At 40.1% G+C, this 26,140-nt stretch overlaps 1 long non-coding RNA gene across 1 annotated transcript in view; it reads right to left on the bottom strand.

Moving 5' to 3' along the window:
* LOC118574361 overlaps positions 1 to 14,963 on the bottom strand; it is a 71,251-nt gene extending 56,288 nt beyond the window's left edge. Inside the window, exons 1-3 of the long non-coding RNA XR_004943723.1 lie at positions 14,844 to 14,963; positions 11,685 to 11,833; positions 5,201 to 5,326 (exon numbers count right to left, since the gene is read on the bottom strand). This is a non-coding gene — a long non-coding RNA (uncharacterized LOC118574361). The remainder of the gene's footprint in view (positions 1 to 5,200; positions 5,327 to 11,684; positions 11,834 to 14,843) is intronic.
* Positions 14,964 to 26,140: the final 11,177 nt, after the last annotated feature.

Raw genomic sequence — 26,140 nt, 5'->3', positions numbered from 1 at the left:
TGTGTGTGTGTGTGTGTGTGTGTGTGTATGTATGTATAGTATATGGATCATATTCACCAGACATTACTTAGGTCTATGTGAGGTATTTGTTAGAAAACCATTTCTGACTAAATTTTTTTTCTTGATAAGGAAAATGCTGCATAGACACAGGACTTCAAGCTTTAGGTCAATTTCAACACTGCAGTACCTGCATGGGAACCTACAGTTGAGAAAGACAGACCCACTGTTCTAACCTAAAAATCATACACTAGGTAAATATCTTCTGCTCTAGAAGCCAGATGAGGGGGACCTCACACTAGGATTTTAGCCTTTCCAACAGCTATCAAAGTACCTGAAAGCAGATTCTAGGTTCATCACTCTCAAGTCAAGCCTTGGAGAATCGGAGTGGGGGAAGGACCCGAGGAGCCCAAAGGATGGGTGTTCTTGTGAGCATATGGAGGCTTTATAATGGACATTGACTTGCACATTTTTATTTTCAGACAGGCTTTTTTTGTTGTTGTTCTGGCTTCTGGTGTTCTGCCTGGGGCTTGTAATGCTGAGCTGTTATAAAAATGCCTGCTTCCAGTGGGAAAGAATCATTCCCCTGCTCAGAGATTTGCAATTTCCCTTCTCTTCCCTTTTTTAAAGTTAAATTGATTTTACATTTTTATGTGTATGGGTGTTTTGTCTGTGTGTCTTTTGTCTTCTGCAGAAGCCAGAAGAGGGTGTTAGATCCCATGAGACTGGAGTTACAGACAGTTGTGAACTGCCATGTGGGTGCTGGGAATCAAATCCCCTGCAAGTGCAGCCAGTGTTAACCACAAAGCCATCTCTCCAAACCCCACCACCAACTCTTTTGCCTGTAATTCTTGTCTCCCAGCTCCAGTGGAGGACTTCCTCACTACACCTGGCTACTATACAAATGAATTCATTGATACTCTTTTGAGGTCTCTTACTTATATAGACCCACTGAAATGGTACCAACCACAACACCAAAAAGCCCCCAAAATTATGTCGATATTCTTTAAACCTCAACTAGTTATCTCTTAGAAAGGGAATGGTGAGACAAGGAGATAGGAGTTGGCTGGGTAATTTAGAGGCAAGGAACAGTTCCAGGAATGTCTGGCTCCCCAGGCAAAAATGTTCTGTTACCTCCTCCTACAAGAGCACCTTTGCCTGGAGGATATATGAGATGATAAGACAGTTCACCTTGAGGTGAACAGCTTTAGAATTGGATCTCTAAGATTTTTATGGCAAAAATAGGTTGTATCAATTTCCCAATTTTGGTCCATCTCTTAAATGATATTAGGAATACCTCTTCACAATGAATGATGTTATGTTCATTACTCAATGTATGCGCATTGGTCTAGTTGGACATATCAGTTGTCTGATAGAGAGCAGCACTCAGGAAGGCTGGTTCATCAAAAACCCCAATAAAGAGGAGAGGAATGTTTGCCCCTTAATTGAGATACTGTGCTTTTCCTTCCTAGAAAGCCCACCCTTGGTGTGGTAGCTTTTGGACCTACATCTATGCTATGCAGCTTGGCCAAGGTCTCCTGCTTGACAACTCTTACTTTTCTTCTCGCACCTTCCCTTGTCCATGGCTATTTGTCCATCATATGGTTTGTATAAACAGCACAACATGGTTTTCTCCCTTTTTCATCTTCCTTCTCTGGGCAGCTGAGATTTACACCTTGACCATCCTGGGGGATTTCTTTTAAATTAATAAAATTGTCCTTAAGTCAATTGACCTTCAGAGCCATTTCTTAAATTATTTTATTAATGAGACTAAGAACCTTAAGAGGGGGGGGACCCATGTTCCCTGGTAGCATGTGATAATCTAGGTGTAGCTCCTCAAGTTTCCCATAACAGAAAGATACCCACAGGAACAATCCGAAAAGTGAACAGTTTTTTTTAAAATACCTCATTTTATTTGTGTGTATGTGCATGTCCACCCAGGATAGAAGAGTGCATCAGTTGCCCTTGAGCTAAAGTTACAGGGGTCTGTGAGCCTCCTAACATGGGTGCTGGGAATCTAACTATGTCTGATCCAAGAGTAGCAAGTGTATTCTGTCCACATTATGAGTTCCTTTGGAAGGGTTTTTGGTGCTTCTTTTCTTCATGATTAGTGCACTGACTGTCCTGGGTACTTTTATGTCAACTTTACACTAGCTAAAGTCATCTGAGAGGAGGGAACCAAAATTTAGAAAAATGTCTGAGGTCATAGGCGTGCCTAGCCCACTGTGTGGTGCCACCTCTAGGCTGGTGCTCCTGGGTTCTATAAGACAGCAGACTGAGAAAGTCATAAAGAGCAAGCAAGTAAACAGCACCCCTCCATGGTCTCTGCATTGGCTCCTGACTCCAGGATCCTGCCTTGACTTCTTTTATGGATGGAGTATGATATGGAAGTGTAAGCCAAATAAAATAAACCCTTTTCCCCATCTTGCTTTTGGTCATACTGTTTCATCACAGCAATAGAAACTCTAAGACACCTACATGTTCTGAATCCTAAACCAACACTATTCTTTGATGTGCTATTGAAAATACCAAAGAGATAACACATGAACGAGTAAATCACAGAGCCTATGATATTGCAGGAAATAGTGAAGAATATTTCACACCATTTGAGAATGTTCTTGTGTTAAATGATGAACAAACAAGACAAATCTTGAGTAACCTGTGTAGAAATTCTGACAGCTGTGTCGCTCTTCTCTCCATACAGTTTAATACAGATCTAGGAGAGGGGAATCCTGCTTGTTATGGAGGAGGTGCCAGGTCAGAGACCACATGGAGCAGAGGCCTCTAATCCCAGCATTTGGGATGTTGAAATGGGAGTTGGAGGCAGGCATGGGAAACAAAATCAGTCTAGATTGGTGGCAGATGTTTATAATCCCAATTTTTGAGCTGGCATGAGAATCAAAGGATGCTGTTGGAGGGGGAAGGGCATTCAAAGGATGGAGAGGAGCCAATAAAAAATTGAAAAGGCCATAAGGAAACATAATACTGTCTATACTAATTGGAAAAGTTTACACTGGGCCAGGCAAGATGGTATGGCCGACCACCTTGAGAAACGAACCGACACAAGGGTGGAAAGCGAGAACTAACTCTGGAAAATAGTCCTCTGACTGCACAAATGCCATGCTGTGTGCACAAACACACCCATATCTTCCTCATACCATCCTAATAAGTACAATTTAAAATTTAAAAAATAAAACATGAATTCAGAAAAGAGGGGTCTTTGGATTACATGGTGATCTTCAGGCTTCAAGCAACTGCTTCCTTTTCCAGTCTTCACCAAATGGGTCCTATGAATGAAGTTAACTACTATGGAAAACAAATGGACAGGCTAAAAGAGTGGAGAGTCATACTCACATGCAAAGTTCCCCATAAAATTCACTTCCAGGAAGAAAAGACCTAACTTATGGATTGAGGCCTTGGTTTCATCCAGGGGTGGGGGTGGGCGCTAAAAATGAAATAATGTTGAACTCATAGTTATTGGACAAAACTTAAAGCAGCCATATTCCCTGGTGCGTTTGTCTCTGTGTGGCACTCACCCCACCACCACAGATATGAAAGGCTAGAGAGAAGCGCTCACAATGCACACATTTCTGGAACACTACTGCCATCATGAGGAAAGAACTTCCAAACTCCTGGCACCATTAAGCTTCTTTCCCATGATTCCTAGCAATAGCAGAAGAGTGACTGGAGCTTCTTATGTGAGCTTTTTTGACTTCTAAGGCCCTAGGAGAGACACGGACTGTTGTGCTTTCCTGTTTCAGACCTAGTGAGGTTCCTAGAGTGGACAGGCTGTTGTTGGGAAATAGTGGCACAGGACATTGTATGGCGGGGCCCAAGGTGAACAAGTTCAGAAGAACCCTGTTAAACACCAGTGCAGGTGCTCTGGGGCCCTTGTTTCCTGTTCCAGTCCCTTAGCACACAGAATAGAGGGCTTCAGTTTGATTGACAGTATGCTATGCACTTTAATCCACTCCTGTCTTCTGAGGGCAATGCATAGGGCTGCTGCAAAAGAAACAACAGTATATTTGCTAGCGCTGGAATTAACAACCCTCACATGAAGCAGTCTGTTGAGAACACAGAACTAAAGTAGACAACAGCCACAAGGAGAGAGGGCATAGAGCTTGCTCCTCACCTTTCCACAGGAAATTTAAAAAAAATTCAATTCATTGCTTTGGTTTTATTTGGGGTATGTGTGTGTGTCAGGGGGTTGTTTTGATATTATGTGTGATATTTGATAGTATGTGGCACATGCAGGTGAGTGCAAGTACCCACAGAAGGCAGAAGAGGGAATTGGATCCTCTGAAGCTGGGGTTACAGGCAGTTGTGAGTTGCTGTATATGGGTGCCGAGAACTGAGCTCAGGTTCAGGTCCTCTGAAAGAGCATTCTTAATGGCTTTCCAGTCCCCCTCCCCACTCTGAACTCTCCTTTCCTAGCAGCTAGATACTCCCAGGAAGGTTAGTATCATCACCCCTATCCTTCCATTTCCTGCTCCTGAAGTGATGCATTTGGTCTGGCCCCTTGGTCACTAGGCTTAACATCAAGACACTGCAATGGTACTTGACTCGTCTGTCGACAGAGAGAAGAGCTGTGAGGCCAGGCTTGGTTCTGGGCCCATTTGACCCCATCTGGACCCTTCCTTCCCCTAAGGTGCTAGGGCTAGCATGAAAAAAAAACTCTGGGCCGTGGAAATAATAACCACCATGTTATAATTAAAATTATATAACAATACTGTTACTATCTCACACATTACATCCCAACCGCAGTTTCCCCTTCCTCCACTCGTTTCAGTCCCTTCCCCACATCCCTCTCCTCCATATCTACTTCTACCCCTCCATTTCCCTTCAAAACAGAGCAGGTCTCCCAGGGACATCAACTGAAGTTAGAATAAGACTAGGCACAAGGAATTTATGAAACTATCTCTGCACAATGGCAGTGTTCTGAGAAAAGCCAAGGAGTTTTGTGAGCAAGCAGGCTGTGTTCCTACCTTTCCAATTTGAACAAAACAAAACAAAAGTGTCATTGGCAGATACCCAGACTCCAGTAACTGGCTACCTTGTCTTTTTGCTTCCACTCTTAGACTTTAGCTTTTCGTTTCTGGTTGATAGCAATGGCAGATGTCCTGGGCAAGGGCCAGCATTGGAACTCTGGTACCAAAGGAAAAGGAAATATAAAACAAAAGCAAGAGAGCTTAAAAGCACTCACCTTAATCAGGTACTTTACTCTTAAGGAACACAATAGCCTTATGGCCAGGTCTTCCATTTGCCCCCTTCTTCAGCCAGCAGCATTCTCTCTCCAGAGCTTTCTCATGATACCTCATTGTCTTCTGGCCTAAAAAGGTAAAGAAAATGCTGACACCTCAGGGCCCAGAGAACAGTGAATCACACCAGTGACTTGATTCTCATCCAGATTCAGTTTGCTTAGGCATCCTTTTCTGTATCTGACCTTCACACTAGGCCTTGTATGACTGGAGGGAAGCTGACTTCCAAGATAACGCTCTGAAAACTATATAACACCCTCCTTTGACTGGCACATGCATTGGGGAAAGCACACAATTTTTTTCCTTTTTGTTATTAAGACTTTTTTTTCCATTCATTTTACATATCAATGACAGATTCCGGTTCTCCCTACTCCCACCCCTCAGCCTTCCCCCTCAACCTACCCCCCACTCCCACCCTCTCCAAGGCAAGTTCTCCCATAGGGAGTCAACACAGCCTGGTACACTCAATTGGGGCAGGTCCAAGTCTCTCCTCCCTGCACCAAGGCTGCTAAAGTGTCCCACCATAGGCAATGGGCTCCAAAAAGCCAGCTCATGTACTAGGGACAGGTCCCAATTCCCCTGTTTGGGGGTCCCCTAAACAGTTCAAGCCAAACAATTGTCTCCCTTATCCAGAGGGCCTAATCCAGTAACACAGGGGCTCCTCTGCCACTGATCCACAGTTCATGCGCTTCTACTTGTTTGGCTAGTTGCCTCTGCAAGGCTTCCAATCATGGTCTTGATATCTCTTGCTAAGAGAATCCCTCCTTTCTCTCATTGACGGGAACCCTGGAGCTCTGCCTGGACCCGGCCGTGGATCTCTGCATCTGCTTCCATTAGATGAGGGTTCTATGATGTCAGCTAGGGCACTCAGCCATCTGATCACAAGAGTAGGTCAGACCCGGCACCCTCTCGACCACCGTGAGTAGTCTATGGTGGAGTCATCTTTGTGGATTCCTGGGGACCTTCCAGTACCCTGTCTATCCCTATTCCCATGGTGCCTTCACTAATCATGGTATCTCCTTCCCAGCTCTCCCACTCTGCTCCTGATCCAGCTTGAACCTTCCACTACCCTAAGCTCTCATTCCTCTTTCCCTTACTCTCCATTACCCTCCCTCACCCCCAGCTTGTTCATGTAGATCCCATCCACCCCTCCCTCACTGGACAATCCCTGTGTACTCCGAGGGTCCTCCCTACCAGACAGTCTCGCTGGGGGTTGCAGTCTGTTTATTCCTCGCTCCACATCTAGTATCCACTTATGAGTGAGTACATACCATGTTTTGTAGCAGGAACCTTAAAGAGTTCTTATTAATAAAATCAAATCCAAGGCCAGTTATTGGGGTGAATGCTGGAAGATCAGAGAAGCAGAACAAGCTACAGTTTCCTCACCTCGTCAGTTCCACAAATGGTCTTGTTTCCTCAAACTGCAAGCTTCTGAGTCCTCATCCAGAATGAATCTCAGCTGAAATGTGTTGCTCCAAAGCCTAAAAGCTAAACCAGCCAAATGCTGAACCAGCCAAAGGTTTCTAGTTTCTGGTCTTCACGTCTTATATAATCTTTCTCTTTCTGCCGGCACTCCCTGGGATTAAAGGCATGTGTCACCATGCCTGGCTGTTTCTAATGTGGCCTTGAACTCAGAGATCTAGAGATATTTCTGTCTCTGGAATGCTAGGATTAAAGGCGTGTGCTACCACTGCCTATCCTCATGTTTAATATTGTGGGGGTCCTGTTCTCTGACCCCAGATAAGTTTATTTCAGGGAACACACAATATTTCGGGGAACACAAACCACCACAATGTTTGTTTTTCTGAATCTGGGTTACCTCACTCAGGATTATATTTTCTAGTTCCATCCATTTGCCTGCAAACCTCACGATGTTATTTTTTTTTCTCTGCTGAGTAGTACTCCATTGTGTATATGTACAACATTTTCTTTATCCATTCTTCAGTTGAGGGCTATCAAGGTTGTTTCCAGGTTCTGGATATTACAAATAGTGTTGCTATGAACACAGTCGAGGATGTGTCCTTGTAGTATGATTGAGCATTTCTTGGGTATATGCCCAAGAGTGGTACAGCTGAGTTTTGAGGAAGACTGATTCCCAATTTTCTGATAAACCGCCATACTGATTTCCAAAGTGGCTGTACAAGTTTGCATTCCCACCAACAGTGTGGGAGTGTTTCCCTTGCTCCACATCCTCTCCAACATAAGCTGTCTTCAGTGCTTTTCATTTTAGCCATGCTGACAGGTGTAAGATGGTATCTCAGAGTCATTTTGATTTCCATTTCCCTGATGACTAAGGATGTTGAGCAATTCCTTAAATGTCTTTCTGCCATTTGAGAACCTTCTGTTGAGAATTCTGTATAGCCCATTTTTAAATTGAACTGTTAGGTATTTTAATGTTTAGTTTCTTAAGTTATTTATGTATTATGGAGATCAGCCCTCTGTCAGATGTGGGGTTGGTAAAGATCTTTTCCGATTCTGTAGGCTGTTGTTTTCTCTTATTGACCATGTCTTTGCCCTACAAAAGCTTCTTTGTTTCAAGAGGTCCCATTTATTAACTGTTGCTCTCAGGGTCTGTGCTACTGGATGGAGTTATATTTAGGAAGTGATCTCCAGTACGAATCTATTCAAGACTACTTCCTGCTTTCTCTTCTATCAGGTTCAGAGTAACTGGATTTATGTTGAGGTCTTTGATCCACTTAAACTTAAGTTTTGTGCACAGTGACAGATATGGATCTATTTGAAATCTTCTAAATGTTAACTAACATCCAGTTAAGCCAGCACAATTTGTTGAAGATACTTTCTTTTTTCCATTGTAGAGTTTGGGCTTCCTTGTCAAAAATTACATGTTCATACCTGTGCGGATTAATGTCAGGGTCTTCAATTCAATTCCATTGGTCCACAGGTTGGTTTTTATGCCAGTACCAAGCTGTTTTTATTACTATAGCTCTATAGTAGAGCATGAGGTTAGGGATCATGATGCCTCCAGAAGGTTTTCTATTGTACAGGATTTTTGGTATCCTGGGTTTTTTGTTTTTCCATATGAAGTTGAGTATTTGTCTTTTCAGATTTGTGAAGAATTATGTTGGGATTTTGATGGGGATTGCATTAAATCTGTAGATTGCTTTTGGTAAGACAGCAATTTTTAACTATGTTAATCGTACCTATCCATGGGCATGGGAAGTCTTTCGATTTTCTGATATCTTTATAAATTTCTTTCTTCAGACACTAAAAGTTCTTGTCATACAGGTCCTTCACTTGCTTAGTTAGACTTACCTCAAGGTATATTAAATTATTTGTGAAAGTAAACAGGACTCAGATACTACATGGACTAGTCCAAAGCATCTATGCATAGGGACTCAAAGAAATGAAAATGATTCTGGTTCCGTTCATTTACTGTGGGAGTTTCCCCGTGGGATTTTTTTCTTGTTCTCATCAGCTAGCCCGTGAGGGTCCCCTCTAATTGCTTCATTCTTCAGGTGGTGGTAATCTACAGACTAGAAATAATTTCCTGGTTCTTGGGGTCTGGCTCTTTGGAGAATGCAAGGAGGCCCAACTGGGAGCGTCTTAGAATTCTCTCCACGCCTTGTTCTTCCCCACTTATAGGTCTCATGAAAAGAACATTTCAATGAGACAGAATGAAGAGAACCTATCTCCTCACGATGGCAGTAGTGTCCCTTCCATCTATACCCACCACAACAAGGCACCCGCCCTTCGTGTCTGAAAAAAACAAAGAAGAAGAAGAAGGAGGAGGAGGAGGAGGAGGAGGAGGAGGAGGAGGAGGAGGAGGAGGAGGAGGAGGAGGAGAAGGAGAAGGAGAAGGAGAAGGAGAAGGAGAAGGAGAAGGAGAAGGAGAAGGAGAAGGAGAAGGAGAAGGAGAAGGAGAAGGAGAAGGAGAAGGAGAAGGAGAAGGAGAAGGAGAAGGAGAAGGAGAAGGAGAAGGAGAAGGAGAAGGAGAAGGAGAAGGAGAAGAAGAAGAAGAAGAAGAAGAAGAAGAAGAAGAAGAAGAAGAAGAAAAACCCTTGGAGACAGAAGTACCAGGGACTATTTCTGCCTCCATTCTATGTAGCTTGCTGGGACCAACTCACAGCTTAGCATTTTTCCCCTCTTGGTCTTTACAAAATGAAACTGTTCCTCCCTGCACATGTTTTATTTTTCATTCTATGCAGTTCAGAGGGATGGAGTCCATGGTGCAGCAAAGGCATGGCTACAAGAACAGCTGAGAGAGCACATCTGGGTCCCAAAACAAGTGACAGAGTGCACGATGGAAATGACCAAACCTCCAGTGACATACCCCCTCCACAAGGCTACATCTCCTAATCAGTCCCAAACAGTCCCCTCAAAGCACCTGTTTCAGCCTCTGTGAGAATATGATTTAGAGAACCTTGTTTTCTTGGTGTCCTCCAGCCCCTCTGGCTCTTACATGCTTTCTGCCTCCTCTTCCACGGAGTTCCCTGAGCTCTGAGGGGATGGATTTGATGGAGACATCTCATTTAGGGTCTCTTTGCTTAATATCTGGCTAGGAGTCTCTTCTGTGTCTCAGTTGCTGTTCTGTTGCCGTGTGTAGTGGTATTTGCTCTGCCCATGACCTTAGGCGCTGGGCAGGACTAGAGAAACTTCAGTCTACAGCTGTGTAGACACAACATGGACAAGGCAACTCTTCTTAAAGAAAGCATTATTACTTTTTAAAATTTTTCAATGTGGGGGCGTGGCTTACTGATCCTGAGGTTTAGTTCATCATCATGATTTCAGGGAGCATGACAGCAAACCTGGTCTGGGAGAAGTAGCTGACAGCTAAGTCCTGGTCCAGAGAGAGAGACAGAGAGGAAGAGAGAGAGACAGACAGAGAGAGAGAGAGACAGAGAGAGAGAGACAGAGAGAGAGACAGAGAGAGACAGAGAGAGAGAGAGAGAGCGCAAAAGAGACCTATATACTACATACATACAGACAGACAGACACACACACACTCAGGTATTGTCAGGGGCTTTTGAATCCTCAAAGCCCATCTCCAGTGACTCTCTTCCTCCAACAAGGCCACACCTCCTAGTCTTTTCAAATAGTGCCACTCTCTGGCAACCAACAAATGAGCCCATGAGAGCTATTCTCATTGAAACCACCACAGGCTATGTTCCAATCATTTGTGTATACACACATACACACACACACACACACACACACACACACACACACACACACATATATATATACAAATACACATCACATTTTTTAGGGTACTTGACTCTGTTAGGCTTCCCTACAACTCCTCCAATGGCCCTTAATTTTAGCTACCTCTCCTGTATGTCCACCCTCATCCTTATCTCCCTTCCCTCTCCCCACTTGATCCTCCCATTCCAAACACCCATCCATCCGTAAATGTCTAGTCTATTTTCCTTTCCTGAGGGAATATGACAGGTATTTTTGACAGGCTATAATACACATTGTAGGTACTTTGAGATGGGTCAGGAAATAATAGTAATTAGCACCAAGATGGACAACCTGAGTTCAACTCCCAGAACCCAGTTATTGGAAGGGGAGAATCAACTCTCTCAAGTTTTCCTCAGAACTCACCATGCATGACACCTGACATGTGCACTCTGACCCTCTGCCCCCAACACAAAATGAATGAAATTTAAAAAAGGAAAAAACTGTATCCTCTAGAACAACAAAAACAATAACAGCTCCTACTCATAAAGAATTTTTTAGCCCAAGCCTGACCATTCCATTCCACCTACAGAAACAAAACTCCTAGGTATCAAAAACAACTCACTGCCACGAACAGCCATAGCTATCTCCTAGCTCCTCTAAATGCACTCTCCCTTTAGCTCGCCAGTAGTTTGTAGCCCCTCCACTTTATAATAAACTACCTTCAGCCCGTTCATATCCAGTCAGTCTACTTCTCTGCCTCATTTTTCTTACACTTTGAAAGTTGCCAAAGTGAACAAAACACTTAAAACAAAATAGTCAGAATCCAAACTGCCTTCAGAGATCTGAGAGCAAGCAAACAAACACGACCAAAAAGTGTCTAATCCACCAGCAGACATAACCGACTCCAGAGCTTATGCCTTGTGACTCTTAGAACCAACCTGTCCTACTGGTTTATGGTTGCAATGAGGGTTTCTTAGATGCAACGACATTACATAAAGACTTTCTAACACGTGCTGCAAAGGGCAGCAGAAGGAGACAAATATTCTCAGGAACTCTGCACTTATCTGGTATTTCCCCCAGATCATGCTCACACACGTAGGTATAATGGGTGCCAGTCAGGACTTTCAGTGTTCCTATCTCCCAGCCCGTGAGTGTCCGCTCTAAGTTCTTCTTAGGCTAGTACTCTAGGATGGAATCGAATGTTTAGACCAAAATGTGGCTAAAGACATTCCAAACACAAACCAGGGGGCATTGAGAGGTGAGAATGAACCCCAAAGACATACAGACCTCTAACAAGCTCTGCTGCAACCCGGGTGTGCTGTGGCCAGTATCTAGGAATCAGCCTTCTCTCATGGGAATATCCCAAGATGCCTAGGAAGCCGCACGGCAGGAAAGAGTAGCCGTAAGGCACACCGACTCATCGCAAAACTGTCGTGCTGTAAAGCGAGCAAAGATCGAGGACTGTGAAAGTAAACAGGACTCAGATACTACATGGACTAGTCCAAAGCATCTATGCATAGGGACTCAAAGAAATGAAAATGATTCTGGTTCCGTTCATTTACTGTGGGAGTTTCCCCGTGGGATTTTTTTCTTGTTCTCATCAGCTAGCCCGTGAGGGTCCCCTCTAATTGCTTCATTCTTCAGGTGGTGGTAATCTACAGACTAGAAATAATTTCCTGGTTCTTGGGGTCTGGCTCTTTGGAGAATGCAAGGAGGCCCAACTGGGAGCGTCTTAGAATTCTCTCCACGCCTTGTTCTTCCCCACTTATAGGTCTCATGAAAAGAACATTTCAATGAGACAGAATGAAGAGAACCTATCTCCTCACGATGGCAGTAGTGTCCCTTCCATCTATACCCACCACAACAAGGCACCCGCCCTTCGTGTCTGAAAAAAGCAAAGAAGAAGAAGGAGGAGAAGGAGGAGGAGGAGGAGGAGGAGGAGGGGGAGGAGGAGGAGGAGGAGGAGGAGGAGGAGGAGGAGGAGGAGGAGGAGGAGGAGGAGAAGAAGAAGAAGAAGAACCCTTGGAGACAGAAGTACCAGGGACCATTTCTGCCTCCATTCTATGTAGCTTGCTAGGACCAACTCACAGCTTAGCATTTTTCCCCTCTTGGTCTTTACAAAATGAAACTGTTCCTCCCTGCACATGTTTTATTTTTCATTCTATGCAGTTCAGAGGGATGGAGTCCATGGTGCAGCAAAGGCATGGCTACAAGAACAGCTGAGAGAGCACATCTGGGTCCCAAAACAAGTGACAGAGTGCACGATGGAAATGACCAAACCTCCAGTGACATACCCCCTCCACAAGGCTACATCTCCTAATCAGTCCCAAACAGTCCTCTCAAAGCACCTGTTTCAGCCTCTGTGAGAATATGATTTAGAGAACCTTGTTTTCTTGGTGTCCTCCAGCCCCTCTGGCTCTTACATGCTTTCTGCCTCCTCTTCCACGGAGTTCCCTGAGCTCTGAGGGGATGGATTTGATGGAGACATCTCATTTAGGGTCTCTTTGCTTAATATCTGGCTAGGAGTCTCTTCTGTGTCTCAGTTGCTGTTCTGTTGCCGTGTGTAGTGGTATTTGCTCTGCCCATGACCTTAGGCGCTGGGCAGGACTAGAGAAACTTCAGTCTACAGCTGTGTAGACACAACATGGACAAGGCAACTCTTCTTAAAGAAAGCATTATTACTTTTTAAAATTTTTCAATGTGGGGGCGTGGCTTACTGATCCTGAGGTTTAGTTCATCATCATGATTTCAGGGAGCATGACAGCAAACCTGGTCTGGGAGAAGTAGCTGACAGCTAAGTCCTGGTCCAGAGAGAGAGAGACAGAGAGGAAGAGAGAGAGATAGACAGAGAGAGAGAGATAGACAGAGAGAGAGAGACAGAGAGAGAGACAGAGAGAGACAGAGAGAGAGAGAGAGAGAGAGAGAGCGCAAAAGAGACCTATATACTACATACATACATACAGACAGACACACACACACTCAGGTATTGTCAGGGGCTTTTGAATCCTTAAAGCCCATCTCCAGTGACTCTCTTCCTCCAACAAGGCCACACCTCCTAGTCTTTTCAAATAGTGCCACTCTCTGGCAACCAACAAATGAGCCCATGAGAGCTATTCTCATTGAAACCACCACAGGCTATGTTCCAATCATTTGTGTATACACACATACACATACACACACACACACACACACACACACACACACACACACATATATATATACAAATACACATCACATTTTTTAGGGTACTTGACTCTGTTAGGCTTCCCTACAACTCCTCCAATGGCCCTTAATTTTAGCTACCTCTCCTGTATGTCCACCCTCATCCTTATCTCCCTTCCCTCTCCCCACTTGATCCTCCCATTCCAAACACCCATCCATCCGTAAATGTCTAGTCTATTTTCCTTTCCTGAGGGAATATGACAGGTATTTTTGACAGGCTATAATACACATTGTAGGTACTTTGAGATGGGTCAGGAAATAATAGTAATTAGCACCAAGATGGACAACCTGAGTTCAACTCCTAGAACCCAGTTATTGGAAGGGGAGAATCAACTCTCTCAAGTTTTCCTCAGAACTCACCATGCATGACACCTGACATGTGCACTCTGACCCTCTGCCCCCAACACAAAATGAATGAAATTTAAAAAAGGAAAAAACTGTATCCTCTAGAACAACAAAAACAATAACAGCTCCTACTCATAAAGAATTTTTTAGCCCAAGCCTGACCATTCCATTCCACCTACAGAAACAAAACTCCTAGGTATCAAAAACAACTCACTGCCACGAACAGCCATAGCTATCTCCTAGCTCCTCTAAATGCACTCTCCCTTTAGCTCGCCAGTAGTTTGTAGCCCCTCCACTTTATAATAAACTACCTTCAGCCCGTTCATATCCAGTCAGTCTACTTCTCTGCCTCATTTTTCTTACACTTTGAAAGTTGCCAAAGTGAACAAAACACTTAAAACAAAATAGTCAGAATCCAAACTGCCTTCAGAGATCTGAGAGCAAGCAAACAAACACGACCAAAAAGTGTCTAATCCACCAGCAGACATAACCGACTCCAGAGCTTATGCCTTGTGACTCTTAGAACCAACCTGTCCTACTGGTTTATGGTTGCAATGAGGGTTTCTTAGATGCAACGACATTACATAAAGACTTTCTAACACGTGCTGCAAAGGGCAGCAGAAGGAGACAAATATTCTCAGGAACTCTGCACTTATCTGGTATTTCCCCCAGATCATGCTCACACACGTAGGTATAATGGGTGCCAGTCAGGACTTTCAGTGTTCCTATCTCCCAGCCCGTGAGTGTCCGCTCTAAGTTCTTCTTAGGCTAGTACTCTAGGATGGAATCGAATGTTTAGACCAAAATGTGGCTAAAGACATTCCAAACACAAACCAGGGGGCATTGAGAGGTGAGAATGAACCCCAAAGACATACAGACCTCTAACAAGCTCTGCTGCAACCCGGGTGTGCTGTGGCCAGTATCTAGGAATCAGCCTTCTCTCATGGGAATATCCCAAGATGCCTAGGAAGCCGCACGGCAGGAAAGAGTAGCCGTAAGGCACACCGACTCATCGCAAAACTGTCGTGCTGTAAAGCGAGCAAAGATCGAGGACTGTGAAAGTAAACAGGACTCAGATACTACATGGACTAGTCCAAAGCATCTATGCATAGGGACTCAAAGAAATGAAAATGATTCTGGTTCCGTTCATTTACTGTGGGAGTTTCCCCATGGGATTTTTTTCTTGTTCTCATCAGCTAGCCCGTGAGGGTCCCCTCTAATTGCTTCATTCTTCAGGTGGTGGTAATCTACAGACTAGAAATAATTTCCTGGTTCTTTTTGGTTTTTTTATGGGTTTGGGGTCTGGGATAGTTTTCATTGTTTAGGAGTGTTGGTTACAATGTGTTGTTAAGGGTTAGGAGAAGGGCTAGGCAAATGGTGCTTGTTTAAAAAGAAGAAAAATGAAAAAAGAAAAAGACAATTACTAGTTTTAAATACTTTACATCGGATTGGATTGTTTTATATTGTATACAAATTATTATTATTATTGACATTGAGATTGTCAGAATATGCCATACACATATTTCTAATCTTGCTCGAGATATTGTATTTATACCATTCATTTATCAATGTAATGCAATTTGCTAATCCTTGAATGTTAGTATTACCAACTATTAGGATATATAGAAATGAAAGTTAGTGGTTAGACATTACAATTGAACTTGTAGTCATATTAGGTGTGTTTTCAAGATCAAACAGATATATTTTAGATAGACAGGTCATCTTCAAACCCTTCAGAGATCTACAGAATATGGCATTTAAAATGTTTTAATAACTTAGGAATTTTTCTATTTTGCTATGACTATGAGGCAGTTCCAATCTACTTCAGAGAAAATATGGGCATTGAAGAAACTTCATATGGAGTTAACTTTCATTGTGGCAAAAGTTAGCCACTGGACAACAAAGTATCCTCGAATCAACTGCTGACAAACAGGACAGACAGGACATGAAACAAAGGACTACCAATTCTTGCCAAAACAAGTGTGGTTGTGGCTTTAACAAAAGGCATATTCTGAAGCCAGGGCAATATGGCACCATCTCTGAAGGTAGTGGCTTTTGCAATCTGGAAAAGGTACCATGCCCTTTTCTTTGAAAGCAGCTGAACAGGGAGTGGGCCGATGGCTTCTGATGTGCCATGGAACAGCAGATGAAACAGTTATTCTTGAAGAATAACTAAGCTCACCCCTCTCAATAGTAGACGGGCATTTAATAGAGAGATGTGGAGAAGAACGGGATGCTGAGATGAAGCCACATAGACACAGCCAAGAAAAATGGACAGCTGAATTGAAGAAAAAACATCAATAATATCCAGAATTTAAAATCCTGAATCATGACATTACACTAATGGAATTCAGGTGTTTCTGTTCATGGACTGTCAGTTCCAGGTGATGATCACCAGAAGAAACAATCACAATGAAATGGAACAGGCTGGAATCTAGAAGGCTGGCTATGTATATGATGCCAAGGGTAGGGTAAAATAAAAATGATCCAAGCTTCCAAGTAAATGAACCAAAATGATTTTGAATGAATCCCAGCTATTGAACTTTGAGATTGTTTGAACTCTGTAGCTTGCTTTCACTTTAGATTGTGGTTATGCCTTGTTCTTTCCCTCTTAAAGTAAAAGGAGGTATTTTATTATTGATATTACAGAAAGACATTTGCGAGATCTTAACCTTTTTAAAAACAGTTTTTAAAATATTTAAATTTATAAGACATTTTCAGTTTATAAAATGCTCTATATTGTTAGTATTTGGATTTAAAATAAAAGGCTGGAAATTAGGGTCACAGCCATAAGCTCCAAATACTAACCAGAAACTGGGATGTTCATTTCTTGTGATGCAGCAAGATAATGACTTAAGCAGTCTGACAAAGGGCTTGGAGCAGCTTCTGACTCCACGAGTCTCAACCCTTTGGAGGTAGAAAAAAATCTTTTTACAGGGGCAGCCTAGGACCAATTGTCTATCAGATGTTTGCATTGAGAATCAACAGTGACAAAACAGCAGTTATGAATTAGCATTGAGATAGTTGAGAACCAGTGACTTGGAGAATGTTTCTCTTTGCCCAAAGTACATTCAGGCTTATGAATGTTGTCTAGCCTCCTTGTATTTGCTAAGCTTGGTAAGCTCAAGCTATTTAGATAAATTGATTCATATTTATGTTTTATATTGATATTTTGTTTTAGTTTCTTTATTTGATACTAGAAGAGCCTCAATTTAAAATCATTATTTTTAAGGCAACTTATTGTAGACTATTAGAGAACATAAGTATATAGTCAGTCATAAATAATCAAGTTTTTTAATTGTAGTCATGCTAGGTACTGATGTACTTAATTACAGGGATTACAGCTTTACTCAGTCACTTGCATATGTTTTCAGGGTTGAGCTTAAACAAGTAACTAGAAAAACCATTTGTCTATTCAGATATACCTGGGCAGCCCTCATACTTCAGAGATATGCAGAATATGTATTTTGAATGTTGATCTAAAAGCTTATTATAACAGACAGACTTCCAGATCCTAGCAGTGACCCAAGGTCTGCCAAGAAGATTATGTATGAGGCACCACAACATCTCTGCCTGGATTATGGCAATACTGACCACAGGGCAAGATGCCCCAGTGCAATGCCTGCTGCTAGGACCTGGAACAGACTGTGGACAAGTAGTAGGACACTGGAATCGATTGCACCCTTTTGCTTGGACAAAGTAAGACCAGTCCTCTATGTCCCTATTCCACAGAAAAAAAAAAAACAACTCTGTCCTATGGGCCTGATAGTGGAAGAAGATGATGCTGTTCTGACACTTGTGCCTCCAATACTATGGAGACCTAGGTATGGACTGGTCCCTATCATTTATAGGATTGGAAGTTGCTTGGTCTGCACTCAGATATAGTTTATCCTTCTCAGATCTCTGATAGTACTGATGGCTAGGCTAGCTCTGCCTTTGTCAGCTTGACAGCATCAGACAACCAGATCCTTCTACAAGGCTATACCTAGCTTTTTAGCTCATTTTAAAGAAAATGTTCTAAGATATAAAAGTTTAAATAAGTCATAAAGGTTCAAATATGAGTCTAAGAAAGGTCTGAGGATATAAAAGCTTCTAAGCTTTTGAGGATCTCAGAAAATTATTTAAGATGAGAAATGTTTCAGATTACTCTTCTGCTCTATGATATAACAGCTTAGACCTTAACATTTAATAGAGTTCTGATGTCTGGTAGAGCAATGACTACTGACTGTTCAGCCACAAGCTCAACATTTTTTATTTATTTTAGATGTCATCTAAATATAAACCTAGAAGTGCTTCTCATCAGGCCAAAATCTCTGTTCAATTTATACCTGGCTCTCTGAACAGAAGGAAAATGCACCTGATTTTACCAAAATCTATAGTTCTTGTTGGGGCTCAAAGGTATGAGTCCACTCCTGCTATGATACCCATTATCTGCTATTTCAGTACAGATTGGTGGTACTAATATATCTAAATCTTTTATGTCATTTTGTAAGGTAGTTAATATAGACCTCAGAGGATTAAGAGACATAACACTTGGATCCACTTCACAGAAGTTGGGAGGACCCCAGATAAGTACAGCTTGTTCCTAAGGATGGTATTTTCTCTTGTTTACAACAAGAGACAGCCAATTAGTTCAAAAGGCAGTAATTCCATGACACCTTGCATAATGCTTTCCTCTAACAGAACCCTTAGTTCTGATGGGTTGACCTTCTGAACACTAGTTGTGACTGCTCTATACTCTCATGGAATTTTTGCTACCAGCGGATCTCAATAGTGCAATATGACAACAAAGTCCTCAATATGTATCAATATATAAAATATTTCAAATGGGAGTAGAAATATATGTACAATACAACAAATATAGTTTTGTATTTATATCAATATACAAATTATCTTGAACAAAAATATAAGAATAACTTACATTTATATCAAATATACAAGAATGTGTATCATTGCAAATTATCCAAGGCTGATAGTTTACTAGTTAGTAGATACAATAATCTACCTTAATATACTATACCTATCCATTCCCCTTTTTCTTTTCTAAGGGAGAATACTGAGTCTAAATTTTATTGTTCCACCCCAAACTCGATAACCATCCATCCATAATGCTGAGAAAAATGAAACATTTGGGAGAGGGTTGTAATTTTCTTAGAATTGTTTCCTGCTCTTTAGAGGGGGACAGTAACTCTGTGGGGTCCTTTAAAAAGCTGAGATAGTTAGGTCTCAATTGGACTAACTACAAAGTCTGCAGCCATTCTCAGAGCAACAGATAAGATTGTCTGAGATTCTGGCTAGAAGTGTAGTATGATGGACCATCTCATCTTAGAACTGTCCTGAAGAGTTTTCAGTCCAAATGTGATCACTGAGTGATGTTCTTAGGTACAATGGCATCTTTCTGGATCAAGTAGAGTCGTTGTTGCACTCCATCATCCTTCTGGAGACTTCAGAGATTGCTGTTTGAAGACTTACTTTTCACTGTGGAAATCTTGAACATTATTAATAACAAAGTGGGTAGTTTGGATTTAGGGTGATTTGAGGAAGGATTTCCAGAAACCAAGGATAAGCATGGAAAGAAATATAATCTTGACAACAGTGATCCCTAGATTAATGTTTTTTTTTTTTTTTTTCTGTCTCACACCAGTGGGCTCTTCCGATATAAGACATAATCTCCTAATTTTTCTTTTAGCAGTATACTTGAGTTTAGAGAAGGAGAGAACCACATTCCAACTTTAAAACCAGTTTGATTTATAATTGAATCAGGACCACAACTATTCTCGAGTTAAAGAGATATTGATGTTGGGCAGTGAGATATTACCCTGTAGAGTATGCTGGTACCTATTGATTCTTGTACAAGAACAGGGCACAACAGCTGCTGATCTTTCAAAGACACCAATAGCCCTACCTTTAAAATGATTAACAGACAAGCCTGTATGGATTTAGCAATGTCCTTTAACAAAAGAGAAACTACAGGCCTTAGAACAGCTGGTACAAGAGCAGTTAAATGCTCAGCATATTGAAGAATCATCAAGCCCTTGGAATTCTCATGTATTTGTTATTAAAAAGAAATCTGGTAAGTGGAGAATGGTAACAGATATAAGAGCAATTAACAAGGTAATTCAGCCAATGGGCTCTCCAAAATCTGGAATTCCTTTGGCTACTTTATTACCTAAATGATGGCCTCTTACAGTTATTGATTTAAAAGTCTGTTTTTTTTCTTAAAACCCTTACATGAAAAAGACGGAGAAAACTTTGCTTTCACAATACCTACTTATAATAATTCCCAGCCAATCAAGATATATCAATGAAATGTTCTCCCACAGGGAATGGTAAATAGCCCAACCCTGTGACAATATTTTGTATGACAGCCATTGGAAGTAATATGTAAACAATTTCCTAAATCTATAATTTATCATTACATGGATGATATTGTACTAGCTGATTCAAATGCAGATACGTTAGAAAGAATGTTTGAAAAAGTAAAGAAAATTTTGCCTTGTTGGAGATTACAAATTGCTCCTGAAAATATACAAAGAGGAGATTCTATTTATTATTTATGATATAAAATAGATTTACAAAAAAATTAGACGCCAAAAGTTGCAAATTAGGAGAGATGAATTACGGGCTCTTAATGACTTTCAAAGATTTTTTTTGGAGAAATTTTAAGTCTATAGACCACTATTGGGATAAAAAAAAATGATGAACTACATAATTTGTTCAAAACCTTAGAGGGTGGCAAGGACTTAAATAGTCCAAGAGAATTATCAGTAGAAGCTGAGAAAGAATTAGCTTTGGTGGAAGAGAAAATACAGGATGCACATGTGGATCATGTGGATCCAATGCTTGATTGCATTTTGTTTATTTTACCTTCTAGGAATTCTCCTACAGGAATTTTAATGCAGAGGGAAGGTATTATATTGGAATTGATACTTCTACCAAATAATCAGAGTAAAAAATTCGAAACTTATGTGGAAAAAAAATCTCTGACTTGATTTTAAAAGAAAAATTGAGACCTCATCAATTAGCAGGAATAGACCCAGCAGAAATTGTAGTATCTTTAACTAGTGATGAGATTGACAAATTATGGGCAGAAAGTGAACTTTGGCAAGGAGCTTGCAGTAATGTTTTTGGGAGTGATTAACAACAAATGTCCCAAAAGCAATAGAATTAAACTTATAAAGAGAGCTAACTGGATCTGGCCTTGTATTGTATGGGAAACACTAATATCTGGAGCTCCTACATTATATACAGATGCAAACAAATAAGGAAAGGCAGGTTACAAATAAGAAAACTTAAGTGGCTCAAAGTCCTTATAATTTTGTCCAAAAGTCAGAATTATATGCTATTCCTGTAGTATTAGTGGATTTTTCAGAACCTCTCAACATAGTTACAGACTCTCAGTATTCTGAAAGAGTGGTCTTACATATTGAAACTGCAGAACTTATCCCTGATAAGTCAGAATTAATTTCATTATTTATTCATTTACAAGAAATAATTAGGAATAGGAATCATCCCTTATATATAACTCACATCTGATCCTATATGAATCTGCCAGGCCCTCTAGCACAAGGTAATGATGAGATTGATAAACTATTGATAGGAAATGTGCTGGAGGACTCAGAATTTCATAAAAAAAGCATCATATCAATAGCATGATGTAACCCAAAGGGTACTTTGGATGTATTTCATTTTGTAGAATTTGGAAAATTGAAATATGCACAACACACCATTGATAGCTATTCAGGATTTCAATGGGTGACTGCTCCGAGTTCCAAAAATGCTGATTCTGTAATCATGCCTTTATAAGAAGTTATGACTATCATAGGTATACCTGTATAAATTAAAACTGACAATGCTCCAGTATGTGTCTCTGGTAAAATGAAATAATTTTTTTGCCTGTTACAATATAGAGCATATTCCAAGTATACCACACAGTCTTACAGGCCAAGCAGTAATAGAAAGATCAAATCAAACTCTAAGGGATATGCTAAATAAACAAAAAGGGATAACAAAAAAACCCTCCAGAAATAGATTACATAATGCTTTTTTAACTTTGAATTTCTGAGTACTAATGAGAAAGGAATAACAGCTGTGGAGAGACACTGGCTTAAAAAAATACTACAGAATTAAATCAGCCTGTACACTTTAAAGATGCACTGACCTCAGAATGGAAACAAGGTATATATAATGTTGAGAATGAGGTTTTGCTTTTGTTTCTACAGGAGAAGAAAAGCTATGGATACCATCAAAATAGATAAACGTTCAATTTGAACAAGATAGACCTCTTAATTAGAAGAGGTATTCAACCATCATGACCATTAAATTTTAACTAAGTTATAGCACTAACAAATGCTTTTCATTTAATCAGATATAACTTGCCTAAAGGGAATCTCCCCAAAGTTAGGGTTGGGGAAAGGTTTTTCTTTTTGTCTTTCAGGAGAATGAAGGCTAAGGAATCTAAAGAAAAAGGACAAATCATCCAGAAAAAAAAATGTCTCAAGAAAAAGCGTAAATTGGCCTATTGGTATATCACATATCTAACAGAATAAAATTTCCTAAGTCTTCCTAAATGTTTGTTTCTGCTGTTCTTTGCAGACATATAATACAAACAATCTTTTTGTAGTCCCAATTCAATTAAAAATTTAAGCTGGGTTTGGAGTTGGAGAATAGCTCACTCCTTCTCTAAACCCAAGCATGCTTCTTAAAAGAAAATGCAAAATCTCTGTTTCATGTCTGAAGAGCCACCTGATATAGGATGGAAGAAAACCCAAAATTAAGGGACTATTCTGTTGCCACTAATCTCATAATTTTTTGGTTTTATTTTGACTCTTTAAAACTTTTCTTAAGGTATGAATTTTATATAAAAATTTTAAGATATATATATATATATATATATATATATATATATATATATATATATATTTAAATCTTTTGTCATGATGCTAATGGTCATATACAGTACTAATTCTAGAAAAAAGGCTTCATATAGCTTTCTGTACGTGATTTTTGGTTTGGGTCTCTATCAGTTTTCTTCAGGGAACCATCACTAGGCTTGACAGCAACTTTGAAGTCTCCAAAAAGATGATGGGTCCTGACAATGACAATTCCATCAGGACAATGATAATACCACTAAGATGACAAACACCACCCAAAGATCAGTTTTTGGCTACAAACTTCTCAGGACAATTTTGAGATGGTTAGCTGAGATGACCCAGCTTCACAGACTACTTGAGCAAGAATTTGAGACAATTCCTGCAATTTCGTATAATGTAGAGACTGGACAATACACGATACAGCTACCTCTCCAAGGACTTGACAATTAACCCCAAATTTTTCTTTTCAAGAGACCCTAAAAATGCTGTTGCCCCCAATCAACAGTAAATAATTTTAAGAACAAGATGCCCACATTTCAAAGAGGTGGAGTGGGTGGTTTTTGGTCATTCAATGGGTTATGGATAATTGTCATTGTTTAGGATGGTTGGTTAGAAGTTGTTAATTGATAATGGTCAGGAAAAAAGCTAAACAAAGGAGATTAGATTCAGGGTTCTTGTTTGAAAAACAAAGAAATCAAAAGAAAAAAACCACATATAGGTAAGAGGCAGATTAATGAATCAACTCTGAAAAAAGTTATAAAAATGATATGATAAATGGCAAATTATTGAATCTATGCTGAAAAGAAGAAAAAGAGGATATAGATTTGGTAAGATAAAAGGTAGATTATTGAATCTACTCTGAAAAGAAAAAAGAAAGAATATGGATATAATAAGATAAAAAGATAGATTATTGAATCTACTTTTAAAAAGCAACTACTAGTTTTAATTATTTTACATTAGATTAGAATTTTGTATATTATATACAAATTATGCATATTTATACAAATTTGAAATTGATTTTGTTATAAAATACTCTACATATATTTCTAATCTTGTTCAAGGTATTTTGCCTTTAAAGTTAATTTAACTATGTAATGCAAATTACTAGTCCTTGAAAGTTATTATTACCAACTAATTAGGATACAAATAAATGAAAATTAATAGTCATTACAATCAAACTTGTATTGTATAATAAACATATTAGATATGTTTTCAAGGTTAAGCAGAGATATATTTTATATAGACAGTTCATCTTCAAACACTTAAGAGATCTACAGAATATGGGATTTAAGATGTTTTAATAACATAGATTCTCTTTTTTATCACAATGTGCTCCTGGCAGCACCAATCCACTTCAGAGAAGATGATGGGTATTGAAGAAACTCCTTATGGAGTTTACTTTCATTGTGGCAAGTTAGCCACTGGGCAATAAAGAGCCCTTACCTCAACTGCTGACAGTATGCTGTCAAAATGGACAAGCATTACACAAAAGGAAGGACTGCTGATCCTTGAAAAGACAAGGTAGGAAGGTCCTATAGAATATCCTGCTGCACAGATGATCTGCCAGATATGCTAGGTCTGTATGCTGTAGATGGATGCCCCAATGTTGCAGAGAAATCTTGGGTGACTGTCCATGTAGCCAGCTGTTTCTGTCATTTCTCACATTTTTGAAAGTTGTTTGGTTGCATTTCTTGCTTACTCAGTTAATATGATTTTCTTCTTGGGTCTCTGAGGTAGTTGAAGATTAGATAGTTATAATTTTCCTTTTTACTCACTAAAGAGGTACAAAGTGTATAAGTTTGAAAGCCATCAAAAGATAGTTTTTGGTTGGTAATAAAAGTTAGAGTATAACGTGATTTAGGTACAACATTTTAGACTCATAAAAGATAGGATAAATAAGGGAATTTTTTGCTTGAGTTTGTCAAATGTTAATGGACTGGGAAATTTTAATGTAATTCTTGATTGTATATATTGTATATATTTATTGTACTTGTACATAGTTTTTCTTGTATTATTATTTTAGACAAAAAAAGAGAAATGTGGTGATATATTGTGTACCCCAATATATTGTGTACCCTAATAAACCTATCTGGTGATCACAGGATAGAGCCAGTCACTAGGTTAGACATAGAGGCCAAACAGTGGTAGCACACAAACTTAATCCTATCACTTGGGAAGAAGAGATCCACCTGATTCTCTGTGAGTTCAAGGCCACACTGGGAACAGAGTCAGGCAGTGGTGGTATATACTTTTAATCCCAGCACTTGTGATCTCATGACTGCTTGGAAAGCACACAGGCCTCTAATCCTAGGAAGTGAGATGACTGGGTGGAGAATGGGACATAAGGTGTGAGGAGACAGGAACTAAGCAGCAGTTCAACTGAGACCCTCAGGGGTGAGGACTCAGAGACTTTCAGTCTGAGGATTTGTGGAAACAGGATTGGCTGAGGAGGTCGTGAGGTGAGGTTGGCTGTGGCTTGTTCTGTTTCTCTGATCCTTCATCTTTCACCCCAATATCTGGCTCCAAGTGTTTTTATTATTAAGACCTTTCAAGATTTGTGTTACAGGACATTTTTTTTTAAATAATTTCCCTGGCTTGATGGCAAGTGATGGAAAAATCCTTTTTCAAACCTTTACTCTTTACTTTGTGTTTCTTATGAAATTCTGAAGCTTCTAGTACATATTAATAATTGATCAATCTCATCATTACCTTGAGCTAGAGCACTTGACAGATTCATATGGGATCTGATGTGTGAAATATATCTCTGTGTGTGTGTGTATATATATATATATATATATATATATATATATATTCCCTATTTCTATAATTGTACAGGTAGTGAAACTAATTCTGTGTTACCAGGAATAAATTCAGTAGTTTCAATACGTAAAACAACTCTCTCTGCATATTTAGTTCAGTAACTATATTGAGAGGTTCCATGAAGTCCATTGGTACCATAAGAATGGCATGTAGTTCCGCCTTTTGTACAGAACTGTAGGTGCTTTGAACCATTTTACTAAAGTCTTCTGATTTATATCCTGCCTTTCCTGATTTATTTGCTTCAGTATATAATGTGGGGACTCTAGAGATTGGTTTTTGCCATACAAAGTGAGGAAGGACCCATTCAACTCTTTTTATGAATTCTATTCTCTTGCTTTTGGCATAACAATTGCCAATCTCTCCCAAAAAGTTACTGTATGCTCTTTGCCAGTATTCATTATCTTTCCATAAAGAGGAAATTTTCTCATCATTTAAAGGTACTACAATTTCTGCTGGGTCCATTCCTGTCAACTGACAAAGTCT

This window comes from Onychomys torridus, chromosome X (assembly GCF_903995425.1).
Source record: "Onychomys torridus chromosome X, mOncTor1.1, whole genome shotgun sequence".
Classification (NCBI taxonomy): Eukaryota; Metazoa; Chordata; class Mammalia; order Rodentia; family Cricetidae; genus Onychomys; species Onychomys torridus.
The sequence above is the reverse complement of the archived record's forward strand: the minus strand, read 5'-3'. Positions and strand labels throughout refer to the sequence as shown.